General features: G+C 39.6%; 1 long non-coding RNA gene across 2 annotated transcripts in view; it reads left to right on the forward strand.

Moving 5' to 3' along the window:
* LOC133258258 (uncharacterized) overlaps positions 1 to 17,873 on the forward strand; it is a 231,702-nt gene that overhangs the window by 61,918 nt on the left and 151,911 nt on the right. For both annotated transcript variants that reach the window (XR_009739889.1, XR_009739890.1), the window contains exon 3: positions 1,051 to 1,253. This is a non-coding gene — a long non-coding RNA (uncharacterized LOC133258258). The remainder of the gene's footprint in view (positions 1 to 1,050; positions 1,254 to 17,873) is intronic.

The following is a 17,873-nucleotide window of genomic DNA, read 5'->3' on the forward strand; positions in this document are numbered from 1 at the left end:
CCCCATCTATTTGCCATGAAGTGATGGGACTGGATGCCATGATCTTCGTTTTCTGAATGTTGAGCTTTAAGCCAACTTTTTCACCTCTAATTCAGCCTTCAAATGGACATATCTTATAAAAATGATCACCCATCACACTAACACTAAAGCTTCTCGAAATTTCTGAACTTGAATTTTTAAGAAAATGTTTTAGAGGGACTAGGTCTTTATAATGATCATTTAAAACAGAACACTTATTAAAGTCAACTGTGATACCTTCATACTTCATCTTCAGAGGATTTTCTTTTTAAAAAGTAATTATTGAAAGTCTTTCTAAAGACATTTTTCATTTAAAAGTAACAACTTAAAGTTCTGATTTTGGGTGTTTTGATTTTGGACAAAAAGTCATTTGTATAAAGAATCTCGTAGAGTGTTTACACTTGTCTCTGTGTTTAGTATTTTTCTTGCAAATCCCAGTCCTCTGGAGTCATGGGGTACTCTGGGCGCAGGGACTCCAGTTTAACATTCATTTAATGGTTTTGACCCCTGCTCTGAAGTGGATTTATACAGAGGAGTCATGCTTTGCATGTCCTGAAGTCATTAGTTTGGCATGAAATGGTCCCGCTGCTTGTGTTGTCATAATAGTAAACAATTATTTCTGACTTGGGTTTCTGTAAAATGACCATGTCTATTTGAAGACCTAAATTATTTAAGAGCAAACTGCTTGTGGGGATGACAGTGCTTGAGGGCCAGTGACCATCTGATCTTCCATGTAGGAGTAACTCTTTCTTACCATTTAGTTACCTAGGTGCTAATCACTTAATTTGAATGGCATCCCTTTGTAAGAAAGCTAAGTATTTCCCAACATGGCTCTGGATATGGTTCTGCATGTTTTCCAATCTAACTCTGGATAATCCGTTGGGAACTTAGCATGCTTATTTTATTGTTGAATATGTTGTTTATGAAACAATAACAAATAACAAATATGAATTTGGGGTCCTAAATGTGTCTCAGGTTTTTAATATGTATTTTTCAGTTGTGATAAGATAGCTATCTTAATTTATATTCTAGGAGTCAAGACTTTTAATTGCTACTGTTTTCTCAATACAATATGGAGCAAAGCTGTCATCTGAGAGTGGGAATGGACTTTTGGAGCTTTGAGGAAAGAAGGTGTGATGTGGTTGTCTAGAAGAGAAGAGGATGGAATGGAGCAAGGAAGAGTCCAGTGATTGCTGGGTAGCATTTTGCTGCCATAGATACAGAGGACTTGAGAGGTAAGAACTGTGGTCTGTGAGATGAGTTGGGGTCAGAATGAATTTGGATTTTGTTCAAAGTGAAGTGCGCCACCATTGGAGGGTTTGTGCAGTGTCATGACACTATCAGAGTTTAAAAGAATCACTTTGATCACTCTGTGCAGAATATTCAGAGGCAGGAAGAGATTTATTCAGCAGTCTAAATGAAAGATGCTAGTAGCTTTGAACTGTGGTGGAAGTGGTGGAGGTGAAGAAAAGGGGTTGAATTTGAGTTATATTTTGAAGCTAGATCTGATGGGATTTGCCCATTAAAAGTAGAATGTGAGAAAAAGGCATCAAAGAAGAATTTAAGGTTTAATCCTAAGTAGTGCGTGGATGCTGGTGTCAAATAGATATCAGGTTTCTCAGCTCCAAATAAACGCATAAGATCAATGCCAACTACGTTGATATCCTCAGCCAAGCAGCAGAATAATCTCCATATAGACTGAGGCAACAGTGCCATTTAGGTTAATGTGGCCAATAGCCTCACATTTCAGACAAAAAGGAGGAAAATTTCTGCATGAACACACCAGACAGGCAATCTAAGACGTGTAGTTTTTTAAGTGTGTTAGCATATTTTCTTCTAATTTATAATTCAAGATTAATTAAGTAGACTAATTTAAGCTAACTTCTGGAAATATGTGGGAATTTCCTTTTTCAAAATATGACAGAATTCAGTTAGTATTCTGCAGCTTGTTAGGCTTTTCCAAACAATAAAACAAAATGCATTTATTTTAATGAGAAGCTCTGCTCTCCATTTAGTATTTTAATATTTTTACTTTTTCCTTCTTTAAGACTGAAATAAAACTATAAAAGTATGAAAGATGAGTGTGCCATTAACTTTAAAGAGAGAGATGACACTTTGTTCTTCCCTTTTAAAGAGTAGCTTGTCCCAATGTTTCCAGTCTTTATTTTTTTTGTTTTAAAATTTTATTGGCTTTTTGACTGGGCCAATCTCATTTCATACCCTTGCTACTGGAGCTACTTCATTCCTTTTTTATCAGCTCATCAGCACACTTTTTCTGGACAACTGAAAACCAACTGTCTTCATTTCCGTCCCTTAAATGTGAAGACTTCAAAAGTTTCCATAACTGCTCACTCTCCAGGAAAAACCAAACTAAAGGATGCTATTTCCCCCCAAAGTGCAGTTTAGTCATTTTCTTTATTGTGTTTGCAAACGATGTCACTGGGACTGAGGGAGGAAATGAATGTATTGCATAGGAATCTTTGTTTTGTGATTTGGGGAGATCAAGAAGAAAAATAGTACCTGGATCTTTCAGTTATGTCTTCAATTTGTTCCTTCTGGTCTTCTTATTGGGTGAATGGTTAATTTCAGGTGACAGGAAGCAAGTCCTTTAGAGCCTGTCCCCTGAATTAGAGGACTTGATGGCTACGATTGTCAGTGCTTTGCAGTGTAAACAGTTGTCAGGTTTGTGGATTGATGCCGTGGTGGGAAGCCCACTGTTATTTCAGTATCAATAAAAGCAATAAAAGTATCAATAAAATTAATGTTGAGAGCCTAGACTCTGGAATTCAACTTGGGTACAGATTCTAGTCTCACCACTCTCTAAATGGCTGGGTCGTTTAACTTCTCTGAGGCTCAACTTATTCTATGTCAAATAGGGGTAATAGTGCTTACCTTACAGAGTAGTTGGGAAGAGTAAAATAAATAACGGGTCTTATGCAGTTATAGTATAGTGCCTTGCATATAATAAATATTTAGTAGTTGGCAGCTATTATTACTTTTCAGTTTTATTAATTTGTAATTTAAGGAGAATACTAAGATTGTTATAGATCTATTATTGTATTTTATTTATATCTTATTTTAAGATAATCATACCTTATTTTATAGTATCATAAATTACTTTATTATATGTATGTATACTATTACATATGTGTGTGTGTGTGTGTTAGTCCCTCAGTTGTGTCTGATTCTTTGCAGCCCCATGGGCTATAGCCTGTCAGGCTCCTCTGTCCATGCAATTCTCCAGGCAAGAATGCTGGAGTGGGTTACCATTCTCTTCTCCAGGGAAACTTCCTGGCACAGGGATCGAACATATGAATGCATGCATGTGTGTGTGTATATATTGTCTATATATGAATAAGAAAAGGTTTAGATTAGAGAAAATAGTACTTTACTTTCTCTAGGTAGGTACCCCTATAGGTATAGACCAATAGTTATTAAAATGTAGGCTCCAGACCATGGCGTCACCTTCAACTGGGAACTTCCTTGAAAATCAGTTTCTGAGTTCCACTCTAGAAACTCAGGAAGTAGGGCTCAGCAATCAGTGTTTGAGTGAATTTTCCCAGTAATCTTGATGCCTCGTAAAGTTTGAACACTTGGAATAGAAGTGTCACCACTCTAAGTTAATGATTTTCAGTCTGGAACATACTTGGTTTAGCTGGTATTTTATTTCACGTAGTAAGTTTTAAGCAACCTGTAAATGCTGAACTGAAATCAGATGGTAATATTACAAACACAAGTGCTGGTTGAGTGCTTCCTAGATGCCAGGCATTGTACGCACATGCTTTAATGCACATTTCGTATCACAGTGTTTGACATAGCAAGCAAATGTAGGACCCAGAAGTACCATTTCTTTCTTTGTTGCTTGAAGGGTAGTGTGGGCAAGACTTTCTCCCTCTCCTGTCAAGAAGTTGTAATTGGAAGTGTTTGGGGCCAGCACCGTCAGGTTCCCCAAAACTCAAGGCATGAGACAGAAAACTGATGGTGGTGTCAGTCCTGTTGGGCCTTTACTGGCTGGACAGCAAAGGGAGACCCTGTAGGAGGCAGGGCGTGTCTGCCAGTTCCCCCGGCTTCCTAGTGGCATCCTGTGTGACCTCATCAGGTTGCACAAGGTCCCTCTTCCCCCACCAAAACCTTAATTCAGCAACATGTAAAATTTTATAACTTCCTGGGAAGAGTTGGTTCTGTATCATTATTTTTAGTATGACTAAAATGGCTAATGTTCCCTTGTATCATCTGTCAGATTAAACAATGACTACACATGTGACAGAAATATTTAGAATGAAGTAAAAAGCTCAGCGCCTAGTATAACACACTCCTATACAGTCACCATTTAGATTTAACAACTGCTAATGTTTTGACATTGTGTTAGTCAGCTGAGGTTGCTGTAATAGAATACTGTACCAGGGGTCCCCCGCCTCCGGGATCCAATGCCTAATGATCTGAGGTGGAGATGATCTAATAATAGTAGAAAAAAGTGCACAATAAAGGTAATGTGCTTGAGTCATCCCGAAACACCCTCCACCCCCAGTCTGTGGAAAAATTGTCTTTCACAAAACTAATCCCTGGTGCCAAAACGGTTGGGGACCGTATGACTTAAGAACAGAAATTTATTTTTTCACAGTTCTGAAGGCTACAAGTCCCAGATCAACAGGCTAGTTGGTTTGTTTCTGGTGACAGCTCTCTTCCTGGCCTGCAGACTTCTTGCTGTGCCTCACCTGGCCTTTCTTCAACTTGTGTGCATGAAGAGAGAGTGAGATCTCTGGTGTCTATCCTTATAAAGACACTACTTCTACTGGACAGGGCCATGACGTTATGGCTCATTGAATCTTCATTGCTTCCTTAGAGGCCCTCTGTCTCAAAACAGCCACACTGGTGATTAGAGCCTCAATGTTTTGAGTTTTAGGGAGACACAGTTCTACCTATAACAGCTAGTGGCATCAACCTTACCTGGGAACTTGCTTGAAATTCTCATTTTACCCTCCTTGACCCCATTCTTCCTTCTTCCTCCTCACAGGTAGACTTTTTGGAAGTTAGCTTGTGTTGTTCCTTTCCTTACATTACACATTTACTATATACATACACGCACATATTTTTTTCCTCCGTGAGGACTTTTATTTGAATGTATTGAAACTACATTGATTTTAGGGGCAACTGGCATCTTAGAAATACTGTTATTGCATCTTTCAATCCAAGAACATGTTTTTCTCTCCATATAAATTTATCCAAATGGCTATCTATTACGTTTCTTCAAAATTTATTTAGAAGCCTATCTTATACTTACAGATTTGCCATGCCAACAGGTCATGCCATGCTTTATCATAGACTACACTGCCTTATGTACTTGCATTCTTTCTGGGTTATCTCTGACTATTCCACTGATCCATCTTTTAGAGCCCAAACTGCACTGTTTTAATTAGAGAGGCTTCATAATGTATGTGCATGGCTTGTATCTATAGACATTATATAACTTCATATAATTTGCTTCACGCACATGCATGTGCTAAGTCACTTCAGTCGTGTTCAACTCATTGTGACCCTGTGGACCGTAGCCCACCAGCCTTCTCTGTCCATGGGATTCTCCAGGCAAGAGTACTGGAGTGCGTTGCCATGCCCTCCCTCCAGGGGATCTTCCTACCCAGGGATTGAACCTGTGTCTCCTGCACTGGCAGGTGGGCTCTTTACTACTAGCACCACTTGGGAAGCCTAATTTGCTTCATATCTGAATGATATTTGCTTTTATTCTCTCACCATTCTGTTTCTGACATTTATCCATGTTGACGCTTGTGGATTTAGTTGATTTATTTTAGCTGCTAATTGATGCATTATAGAACGAATCTATCATGATTTATCTGTCCAGAAGTAATAACAGTAGTTTCCGTTTTTTTCACCGCCATAAGTGATGCTGCATTGAGTATCCTTGTGTGTGGTTCCAAGTGCACATGTGCTGGAGTCTCTTCAGGGGATATACAGAGGTTTGGAACTCCTGGGTGGTAGGGTATATACACCATCAATTTTATTAGATATTGCCAATTTATGCTCTTAGTGAAAGTTGATGCAAATTTTAATTTCCACCAGTAGAGTTTTAATTTTACATATCCTTCATAACTCTTGTCAGGCTTCTTAATTTTTGTTTACTTCATGAGTATAAAACACTATTTTATTGCTATTTTTAAATGTACATGTCCCTGATAATTCAGGGGCTTCCCTCGTGGCTCAAGTGGTATGGAATCTGTCTGCAACACAGGAGCTACAGGTTCGATCCTTGGGTCAGGAAGATCCCTTGGAGGAGGGAATGGCAACCCACTCCAGTATTCCTGCCTGAAGAATCCCATGGACAGAAGAACCTGGTGGCGTACAGTCCATGGGGTCCCAAAGAGTCAGACATGACTGAAGTGACTTAGCATGCACACACTGATAATTCATGAGGTTAATAATCTTTCATATGTGTATTGGTCAGGCACATGGTTCCTTGGGAACTGACTGTTTGCATCTTTGTCTACTTTCTATTGGGTTGGTTGTCTTAATGTAAGTTCTTTATATAATTTTATTATTGAAATAAAATTTTTATTTATTTGTAGTGATTGTAACCATCTTCTCCTTGTCTGTAGCTTGATTTTTTTACTTCTAAAAAATAATGTTCTAATTAAATAGAAAGTGTATATTTAAACATAATTGAATGTATCATTTTTTTCTTTTATGATTTGAGCTAATTATGTCTTATTTAAGAAACTATTTCCTACCTAAGGCCATAAAAGTATTGTTTTTGACAAGTTTTAATTTCTGAGCTCTCCATTCTTTTCCATTGGTATGTCAGTCTTTTTGCATATTGCTTTAATTACTATACCTTTATATATATGAGATACCAAAGCATGAGCTTTGGTATCTCATGCACCATAGATCAAGCTTGTTCTGTTGTTTGAATCTTTCGTAACTTTATTTTTTTCCAATTTATTTTAGGAATGTCAAAATCTTTCATGTGGATGTGATTTGTCAGATTCTCTTTGTATTTCATCAACTTATGGTTTATATATTTTGAAATTATCTTGTTAAGTGAATATAGCCAAGTGGATATCAGGATGGGTCCATAGAATTAGAGCATAAGGATTTGGCAGATGTAAAATACCAGAGATAAAAACCAGAGGAGCTGGAGAAGAAAAGCTTTTTCTCAAACCCTAAGCCAAGGGTTGACATAAAAGTGCCAGGTTATGTCTGCCAAGTTCATGGGAAAAAGACTCATATCAGGGACCTTGTGCTAGATGAGCAGTGAAAGCATAAGAAGGGGGGGTCCAAGATGAAGTCAGTTGGATGTAACTCATAGCCAACTGTTTTTAACTGCTGCCATACCTGTGTATTTGAAGGAGACTAGCATTGAAGGTTGTTACTTGTCACTGAATCTTGGCAGGATGAAATTCTTTTGGTTGATTAAAACATATCAGAGCAACTTCTAACATTTAATCAATTCCCACCCACACTTTTATTTTGGAAGGATATTCCTCACTTTTGTATTCTTCATTTTAAAGTCTTAATATCACATTTCATATTCCTCCTTGCATTTTGAACTCCAGGAGGATGAATTATTCCAATTGTCTTACTTCACTGGCTGTTATTGTCTGGAGGAAGCTTAAGAGAGTTCAGTTTACCTGGTAGCCTTTCCCTCTGAGATTTTGTTTCTGGTAGACTCCATTGCTCAGCAGAAATACTCCTATTACAGTGCTCAGTTTATCTTTAGATGAAAACCTTTGCATCTTAAATAAAACGCTCAGCTAGCAGGGTCATGCGTGGGTCTGTTTCTCTTCATCAGTGCTTCTAAGTCTGTTTGCCAAGTCTGAGGTCCTGGACACAGACGTCTTGGAGGAACTCTAGGGGTAAAGGCGCTTTCCATTTAATGTGAAAAATAGCATTCTGCTTTAGGCTGTTTTGCTCAATTGCTCCAAAGTAATTTACCTTGGGGAGTACAGACCAAGACTGAGACATTCAAGCTAAAAGGAAACTAATTTTTTTAAAAGTACATATAGTTATAAGCAATCAACAAAGGGGAGTTTATGATGAAAATTATTCTTCAGCCCCAACGGGGACATGTTCTATGGTAAAAGATGCATCTCTCTCGAAAACACATGAAAATGTAATCCCTCTCTTCTCATTCCTTTATTACTTTCAGGTCTCTTTGGGGTGAAGAAACCAAGCAAAGTTAATGTAAGACTTATTTTAGTAAAACAGATGACTATCCAGAGGATTTAAGGTTCTGCCCTTCTTCAGCTCCATACAAACATTTATCTCCTATGTTTAGTTTATGCAAATGAAAGGGCCTTGTAGTGGGTGGGGAAGGCATACCAAATACCCGATAATTGCACAGTTTTAAATTTAAGTTTGTTAGTACAGACTGGAATCTAAGATGGTGTGACATTTTCAGTCTCCAGAAACCTTATAACAAGCTCTGCATATTCTGTATTTGAGTCTGCATTTTCTTTGTCGGCCATTTTCATAGCATTTGATTATACTGCTACAAATTCTACATGGTAGGTCTGGCACAAGATCCCTTCCATGAATAACTATTGCTTTGCCAGATTCAAAAATATAAAAACAAAATAGCTACATTAAACCATGGATGATCTGAGAGTTAATTTTTCAGGAGGGAAAAGGACAAGAGTCCAATTAGACAGCATTCTCTTTAGGATAATGTTTGATTATAGCAGTTCCAGAAGAATCTAACCCCACTGTAGCCTCCAGACTTTAATTATTTCTCTTTGCTAAACAAATCAGAATTAATTTTGAACTTAGATCCTTTCCTGGGTAGATCCTAAAGGCTGGGTCTTCAGGCCAACTTTCTGTTAAAATTCCCTTTACTTGACTTTTTTTAAAAAAATGGTTACTATCAGTTTTTCTCCTTCTCAGCTAAAGGTCGTATATTTACCTTGCTTATGTTGATAGAGTGTGGACCTACTTAGATTCTTAACTTGTCCATGCCACTTCACTATGCCCTGTCTGTTGAACAGAAGGTAAAAGAGTCTACAGGCTGCCATACCTTGACAGTGGATATCATTCTGTGGCTAGAGGTTGACCAGGTAAAAGGAAGTCCTTGTCCAGTATCATCTCAAAGAAAAATTATTTGTGCTACACTTCTTTTCTCAATAATCTATGAAGTTGAGGGCAATACATTTATACAAAAACAGAGGTTAAAATTTTTTTGATATATAGATGCCATAAATATTTCAAAATTTATTGAAAGCCTATAGTTTGCATGGCACTTTGCTCAACAATGGGAGAAGGCAATGGCACCCCACTCCAGTACTCTTGCCTGGAAAATCCCATGGACGGGGGAGCCTGGAGGGCTGCGGTCCATGGGATCTCTGAGGGTCGGACACGACTGAGCGACTTTACTTACCTGGAGAGTCCCAGGGACGGGGGAGCCTGGTGGGCTGCCGTCTATGGGGTCACACAGAGTCGGACATGACTGAAGTGACTTAGCAGTAGCAGTAGCAGTAGCAGTTGCTCAACAATATGTGTGATTCCACATTTTACAAATTTAGGAGGAGAGATGAACACATATGCTAGCAACTGTAATTTCAAGCAGTTATAGAATGAGAATCCTATAGAAAATGCAGATAATTGCAAAGATCACAAATGCAAAGATCAAAATTGGTGATCTTTTCTGGCCAGTGGAGGCTTCTGGAGAAAGTTGCATTTGTATTGGGCCTTAGAGATGGGTAGGAATTATCAATAGGCAGACATGTTTCCGTGGTATAAGGACTGCTTTAAATGGCACATGAGTGAACAAGACCAAGGAATGGGAAAGAACAAGTCACCCTCAAAAACAACCAAACTCAATTACATTGGGTAGAAAAGGGTATAAAATGGCACTGAAACTTTAAAGGGGATATCAGACTGTAAAAGATGGAAGAATGATAGAAGACCCAAGGTATAAGTGGGAGTCAGATTATGAAGAGTCAATGATGACTGGGCTTTATAGGCAATGAGAATCACTGAATTTGGGTAGGGCAATGATACGACAACAGTAGTATTCACAGGAGTCTTCCATGGTGACTCTGGTAAGGATTAGAACCAACAGCCTGCAGGTGAGGAGATCAGCTAGAAAGCTCTTGCACTAGTCCGAGAGTTAGTCTTGAACTGAGAACCAAATCACATCTCTACCTATCTCATCAGGGACTCATCCAGGCTTGGTGGAGAGTAAATCTTGTATGATTTTAGGGTGTCCTTTTTAGAAAAAAATAAAACAAATTTGCAAGTAAAAATTGCTTTGATAGGGACATGTAAATGAGGGGCCCTGAGCCCTCAACAATCTGGATGAAACACTGTGAGAATTTTTGAGGTAGAATGATTTGCCCCTGTCATTATTGTTAAATGCATCTGCTTGTTTCAGAGAGGGAGGTTTTATGACAATTGGCTCAAACAGATAAATAAAACAGGTTAGTCCATAAGCATAAACTGCCTAGTTGTGCAAAACCAGGGTCAAGTGGAAAAAACTTATTTCAGCTTTACAGATTTTAAGGTAGTCATTTTCATTTTCAACATCCAAACCACTTCTGAAATAAGGATTGGCTGTGCAGAGCCTTTGGTTCAAATCCTGTGTCATCTGTTTCATTTTGAAAAGTGCTTGGAATTGTGCCTGGCACAAAATAAGTGCTCAATAAAATATTAGATATTAGTTTTCATCAATGGGGACTTTAAAGGTAAAATTAATGAAAATGTGTTCAAAACAAGATGCATGTTAACTTGCTTTTAGACAGATCACTTGCCTATGGGATTGTTACTATTTGAGTCCCAAATAAATTGTCTATTTTCTTGTGGCTTTAGGTTCAAGTGGTTCTTAGCTGACTATACATTGCATTATTTGGGACACTTAAGTCTAACCTTTGCCAGGGCCCCACCTGGCCAATTTGATCAAAACCTCTGTGGTTAGCTTGGACATCAGGGTGGATTACAGGCTCCCTGATGACCTTATTATATATCAGAGTCAGAGCTGGAAGCCAGGGTGTGCAGCCTCTCAGTGTGAAGCCCAGAGCAGCCTGACTTTAGCCACAGTTGAGATTACCTGCTGCTGCTGCTGCTGCTAAGTCGCTTTAGTCGTGTCTGACTCTGTGCGACCCCATAGACGGCAGCCCACCAGGCTCCGCCATCCCTGGGATTCTCAAGGCAAGAATGCTGGAGTGGGTTGCCATTTCCTTCTCCAATGCATGAAAGTGAGAAGTGAAAGGGAAGTCGCTCAGTCGTGTCCAACTCTTCGCGACCCCATGGACTATAGCCCACCAGGCTCCTCCGTCCATGGGATTTTCGAGGAAGGTTCAAATTTTCTTTGTTCTATGTTACTATTTTATCAAAATAAACCATAACTAATTTCTAAGATAGATACTTGTTGAACTATGAAGAAGGTGATCCCAAGAATAAATTTTAAAAAATCCTTCACACTCATTCTTAACTCTATTAATTTATTCCAAAGCCCAATCTCCTTACAAATCTCTCTTACACTCTGTTACAATGGTTCTTGTCACCCCTTGCTGTTTCTTTTCACTTAAATATAAAAGCTCTTCCTGGAGCATTCATAAAACCCTAAAAACAGTGGTCCTTACATCAATAATCACACAGTGAACACTTCCTAAAGGCTGGGCCCTGTGTTAGCTCTGTATGTGCCGTGTCTCTTTGTCCTTATAACCCTCCATTTGAGACAGGCATGATTATCATCCCCACTTTAAAGAGGGAAAGTGAATATCCTTGATCACGTACCTGGTCTGAGAAGAGTTTCAGGGCATGTGTACTGAAAGGGAGGAAGAACAGAATGGTGACTGGGAGCTCCATGTAGGGCTCTGACAGACCCAGCAGGTTTTCAGCCTCTACTCTCTGCACTTTGGTTCCCTCATCTGTAAAACACTATAGAAGTATTCACCTTGTAGATTGATCATAGTTATTATGAGGGTGATAACTATAGAAGTGCTCAGAGGTGATGACTGTTAATGATTTAATGAATCAGATGTGCTGCTGTCTTATTTTTCAAATACACCCTAGGTTTTAATGGTAAAATTTTTACTGTTATTTATGATTTTACAAATAAATGCATGTAATTGTAAAAAAAAGGAAATCAAATAAACAAAAATTAAAAAAAAAACAACCCACTGTTGATTCTACAAGTGAGAGAGGATTTATTTAATTTTTTTTAATCCCTTTTATTTTTTCTCTACATTCACATACACATGATTTAGAATGAGATGGTGTACATTATTGTTCTTTTAATGGCTTTTCACTCAGTAATGTTTATATTTTCTATTTTGCTATACAGTCTTTCTTTTGGGGCTTCCCTGGTGACTCAGTGGTAAAGAATTTGCTGGCCAATGCATGAGATGCAGGTTCGACCCCTCTGTCGGGAAGATCCCCTGGAAAGGAAATGGCAACCCACTAGAGAATTCTTGCTTGGGAAATTCTGTGAACAGGGGAGCTTGGCAAGCCACGATCTATGAGGCCACAAAAGAATCAAACACGACTTAGTGCAACAGCAGCAGTTTGCTATTAATATTATGCTTGCAGATGGGTGTTTATGCCCATAGATGTTTAACCAGGCCATTACTACAGGATTGTGCATGATTCAAGGACTTGCTATATTATATAATTTGCTGTGGGCAAGGCTGGCTCTCCTTACCTTACACAGAATGGAGTTGGTGCAAAGAGGCAGGTAGAGTCTTGCCCAGGGGGAAGTCTGTCAGACATTCTCCTTGTATGGTCATGAAGGCCAGAAGTTGAGCATGTTGGGAGACACTAAGGAGGTCTAGGTGGGAGATTCCAGAGATGCTCCCACTGTAAGGGGAAGCTAATGTCAAACGGAGCCCTAGGGCCAGGACACAGTCGAATCTTAGGCTTGTGAAAGATGAAATATAGAAATGGACAATTGCTAGACCATATATAAGAACAGAACTCTGACCCACAACCTGCAGCAACTAGTCCAGGATAGTAGTGCTTCGTCTAAGAAGATAACCCAGAAAGCCAGCCTGCTAGACGTCAGGCTTGCAGGAAGCCAGACTGCCATCTCTAGTGAACAGTCCAGAAAGCTAAGCAGTAGCACCAAGGACATAATTAATAACTGACAGCTTCCTACATTTTGTCCCCACTTCCAACTTAGGACCAACTAAAGAAAGACAAACATGCACCCTGACCAGTCATACTGGATGCCCCACATGTGGTTAAACCACCTCCAGCTTACCCAGGCCAACAGCCCCCAACCAGTGCTTACTGGAGGCTTACGTTTAATCCACAGTCAAGCTTTCCCACTCCTATGCCTGCCATTGAGTCTCTGCTGAAACACCAGTGAATGGGTGCTGACAACCTTGCTATAGCAAGCTCTGAATACATAGCCTTTGCTTTTCACATTTGCTTGGTCTTCATTTATTTCCATGGGCTTCCCAGGTGGTGCTACCAGCAAAGAACCCACCTGCCAGTGCAGGAAATGCAAGAGACGCGGGTTTGATCCCTGGATCGGGAAGATCCTCTGGAGGAGGGCATGGCAACCCACTCCATTATTCTTGCCTGGAGAATTCCATAGACTGAGGAGCCTGGCAGGCTACAGTCCATAGAGTTGCAAAGAGTCAGACACTATTGAAGCGACTTAGTATGCATACACACATATATTTCCATAGTTGCTTGATGCCCAAGATAGGCTGCTTGTGTATGACCACTTCAGATAAGATCCTGTGTCTTTGATAGAACTTTATCTCTTTTTGTGAGGTACAGGCTATTTTTCTGGAAGGCAGAGATCATAACTTACTCATCTGTATTCCTAATATCAAGCATTGCCTGGTTCATAATACAGACTGCGGAAAGGAGTGGGGATGAAGTCCCACTCACAAGAATTAGGCTGTTTCTTTTCCAAAATGGAACCTGGAAAGCCCAACATGTCTAGTCTGTCTTGTTTTGTTAGAATGAAATGTCATCCCAAATTCCAGCTTAAATGTAAACCAAACTGGAATTGACCTGGGAATGAGGGGAATTTCACGGCCTGAGGGATTTTGTAAAATCTCTAGAGAACTATTTTAAAATATTTTTGGCACAGCTTTCCCCTATTTTGTTTAACACCTTCTAAACCCATGTACATTTTAAGGGAAATTTAATTTAAAAGATTTTTTTTTCCCTTAGCTAAATGGAAGCAGGTGCTATTCAGACAGTAAAGGAAACCATGGCTAAGCTAATTTGGCTTGCTCGTTATCCCTGTTTCCCAGGCAAATAACTGAAATGTGACCTGTGGCCATTTAATTGTCATTGAGATCAAGTTTCGTGAGGCTTCTCCACCATTGTGTCAATATATCTACACCAGAACCTTGACCAGAAGCCCCACATTTCAGTTATGACCCATATCAGCTCCAGGCTGCCTTCCTCAGGATGGAAATACCATTCTTGCATTAGCATTGGGACCTGGAATACTGCACTTGGCTTCTATATTGACCTTGCCTGGTGTGTTCTTCCCTAAGACACTTTAGATTTGAACACTGAAACAATTTTATTGCTTAGCTAAAACTTCTTCAAACATATGGGGAAGAAGTCCAAAGGTGACTAACTTTGGAGCAATAAATTCTCAGAAATTCTATTGAGAATATTCTAAATTTAGAATATTTTAGAGTATTCTAAAATTTGAGAATTCAATTAATTCTCAGATTTCAGGGCTGTAATGATATTGTTTTTGTGCTAAACATCCCATCTGATGGCTCAGATGGTAAAAAATCTACCCACAATGCAGGAGACCTGGGTCCCACCCCTGGCTTGGGAGTATCCTCTGGGGTAGAAATGGTAACCCACTCCAGTGTTCTTGACTGGGAAATCACACAGACAAAGGAGCCTGACGGGCTACAGTCCATGGGGTCATAGAGTTGGACCCAAATGAGTGACTAACACACTAGACTATAAGCTCTACAATGGCAGGGACCTTGTCTGTCTTATTTATTTCTGTGTCTCTTGTACTTGACATATAATAGCACCTAATAGGAATTTGTTCAATGTGTGTTGGGATCTTGGAATTCAGAGTCCTTGGCAGAAGGTGCTGAATCACAGCAGACAGCAAAGACAGAGAGCAAAGATCTTGTAAAATATATGCAAACAACAACACTATAGCAATTCTAACTGCAGAAAGAAGGCTAGTTTGGCTGGATATTTATTAACAAATAGACAACTTTATGTTAGAGTCTTTGGTGAGTCCAGAAGTTCTGCCCAATAGAATTAATTGAATCTAAGATGAGTAATCTGTTTGCCTCATTCAGAAGAGAAGGTTTAAAATAATGCCGGGTTACACTATATTGGCTTGTGGGCAGGGCCCATAATACAGTGGCATAATGAGCTCAGACCACCAGTGGGAGGAAAGCAATTCCATGTCCCCTGAGGGTGCTAAGGAGGACAAACCTTTTCTTCAATTGCTGGCTAACAGAGAGAAAGCTTCCTCTACTTGTAACCTCTCCTCCTAAGCAGCCTAGTGGAAATAGCTGTGCCAACTCTGAGCCATGTATTTGTACAACCAAATCCTTACTACATTTATCACCTAGTTTTTCCACATCTGTCTCAGCAGTCTTGGTGGGTGGGTGGGGAAGAGAAAAGGTCGTGAATAAGACGAGTCTCTTAACATTGACTTATGTAGTGGAGCAGGAGGGGTTGTCACTCAGCATGTTTCAGTCTCCTTTCACTGTGCCTCCTATGGGGCAAGGGCTGAAAAGCTAAAAACTACATTTCCCAGAAACCCTTTTGTCCTGAGTGGTGGGTGGGGTTTAGCTGCTGTCATTTTTTTTTTAATTAATTAATTTTTTAAATTGAAGGATAATTGCTTTACAGAATTTTGTTGTTTTTTTTTCAAGCATCAACATGAATCAGCCATATCCTCTTATTTGAAAGGCAAAGTTATTTCTCCTGCTGACTGGGATGATTAAGGACCTTGTGGTTTCTCTGTAGCGCTGATACTAAAGGCTCCAGGGCCTGGCCCCTAGGGTGGTCGATGTTGAGAGGCAGGTCATGAAGCAGCCATATTGCCAGTGTACATGGTCTTCTGGTGGAGTCCTGGAACCTGCAGCAATGATGGGGCTTGTGGAGGTCTCTTCTTCATGGCAGTGGGATGTGTTTGTACACCAGCTTCCCAACCAGCAGGCAGCAACCTGGGTGGCCTGGTTCCACTATGTGGCTTGGGATGTGTTTCTAGAAGAACCTAGAGTTTGTTTCGTTAGCCCTCCTGATGCCCTGTAACCATTTAACACACTGAAATAAACACAGTTCTGCTTCAACTAGCCAGATGAAGTTCTTCTCCCTGCAATGGAACCCTGACCACTGAAAGGCTGAATCAAGCTTTCTGCGTTAAGTGTTATTGAGGGTTGCCCTCTCCCATTCCTGTTGTCTTGGTTTTAGACAATTATGTGCAAAACCATTGCTGTGTAACTTTTGATTCCTGAATTCTAAGCTATTGTGCGTTTGTCCACTGTATTCTAGTAAGTGGTAGGCAATTAGAAATCCAAGGTTGTGGGGTTTATTAAAATACTGAATCTGTTATATATTAGATTCTGATTTGTTCAGAAAAATGTTAAGCTGCTAATTTATCTGTCCAGGGCCTGAGCTTAGAATTACCTTGTCTGTTGTTATTAGTGTTGCTCCTTGGTGTCTCAGAAACCTCTGCATGACATATAATATAAAAATAATACCAATGACTTATAATAAAGCATTATGTTTGTGACCTTTATTATGATTTTTGAAAATGACATAATGATCCTTCCCTTATGTCAGGGTTAAGGGAAAGTATTGCAAAAAAAGAAAAGTAAGATTCTGAGATGTATGATAATTTGTTGAAAATCACGAGGTTAGTTAATAAATAGTGGAATCAGGCCTATACCAGATCAGAAGAGCTTACTTTTGACAAGAAAAGCAACTGCCTGATGTAACAGGTTTTCGCCAATAACCAGCCAAGAATAGCCTGGGATAGCTAAAGGAGCTAGTTCCTCTTTTTAAAAAATTAACCAAAAAAGATTCGTTGGATGGTATATAACATTGCTGGTGCCCTTAAAACCGTCACTTTGGATGCAAAAGACTGAGTTATTGACAGGAGTTAGGGGGTGAAGGGCAAGAGACAGGAGTCAAGCTGAAATGTCTCCTTGCAATATCTGTGAGTGCTGAGGCAAACTTAGGTTATAGCTTTAGTCCATCAAACAAGGACGTGAAAAGCGGCCTTAAGGAAAAGACATTAGGCTGGGCTGAGGCAGGAGAGGAAGAGCATAGGGCGTCTTGTGGAGAAGGAGAACAGACTACCTGCTGGGCTTAGTGCCTCGGTTAACACTTTCTTGTTTTGTTTTGTTCTTGCTATTAATTCCTATTATTAGAGAATCCTTCAAAAGGGCCCTGTGGGTTTGAAACAGAGTGAGAGTAAAACATTCTTTTCCACCAGATATCTCTTCGTCCCTTCTAGCTAAGACTTTCCTGGACTTAGTTTTAGTGTTACTGGTACATGAGGAGGTTTTTTTTTTTTTTTTTCGCTGTGGAAGGATGTACATGTAGCCAAATGTTTCATGGTCCTATCTGTAATGTGCTTTAAAGCTTTTTCTGAAAGTGAAATTTATTTAAAGGAAAGGCTGTTTCCTACCAGTTGGAACAGCATCTAGAAGTATGACTCATGCAGCTGGTCCCAAGGGTTTTGATAGTAGAAACTTGCCACAGAACAAGCAGAAAGACATTAACCTTTATAATGCTGCAGATCTGACTTCGGCAGCTCTGCCACCAAGAGCCTAAGCATTTCTAGTGCCTTCTTTTGTTTTGCTTCCATTGGGAAGACAAGCTAGCTGGTTGATAATAGTAACTAAGTCTGTTGGGACTATCATCCTAGGAGGTAAATTGATGGTTGA

The sequence above is a fragment of the Bos javanicus genome, chromosome 12 (genome assembly GCF_032452875.1).
Source record: "Bos javanicus breed banteng chromosome 12, ARS-OSU_banteng_1.0, whole genome shotgun sequence".
Classification (NCBI taxonomy): Eukaryota; Metazoa; Chordata; class Mammalia; order Artiodactyla; family Bovidae; genus Bos; species Bos javanicus.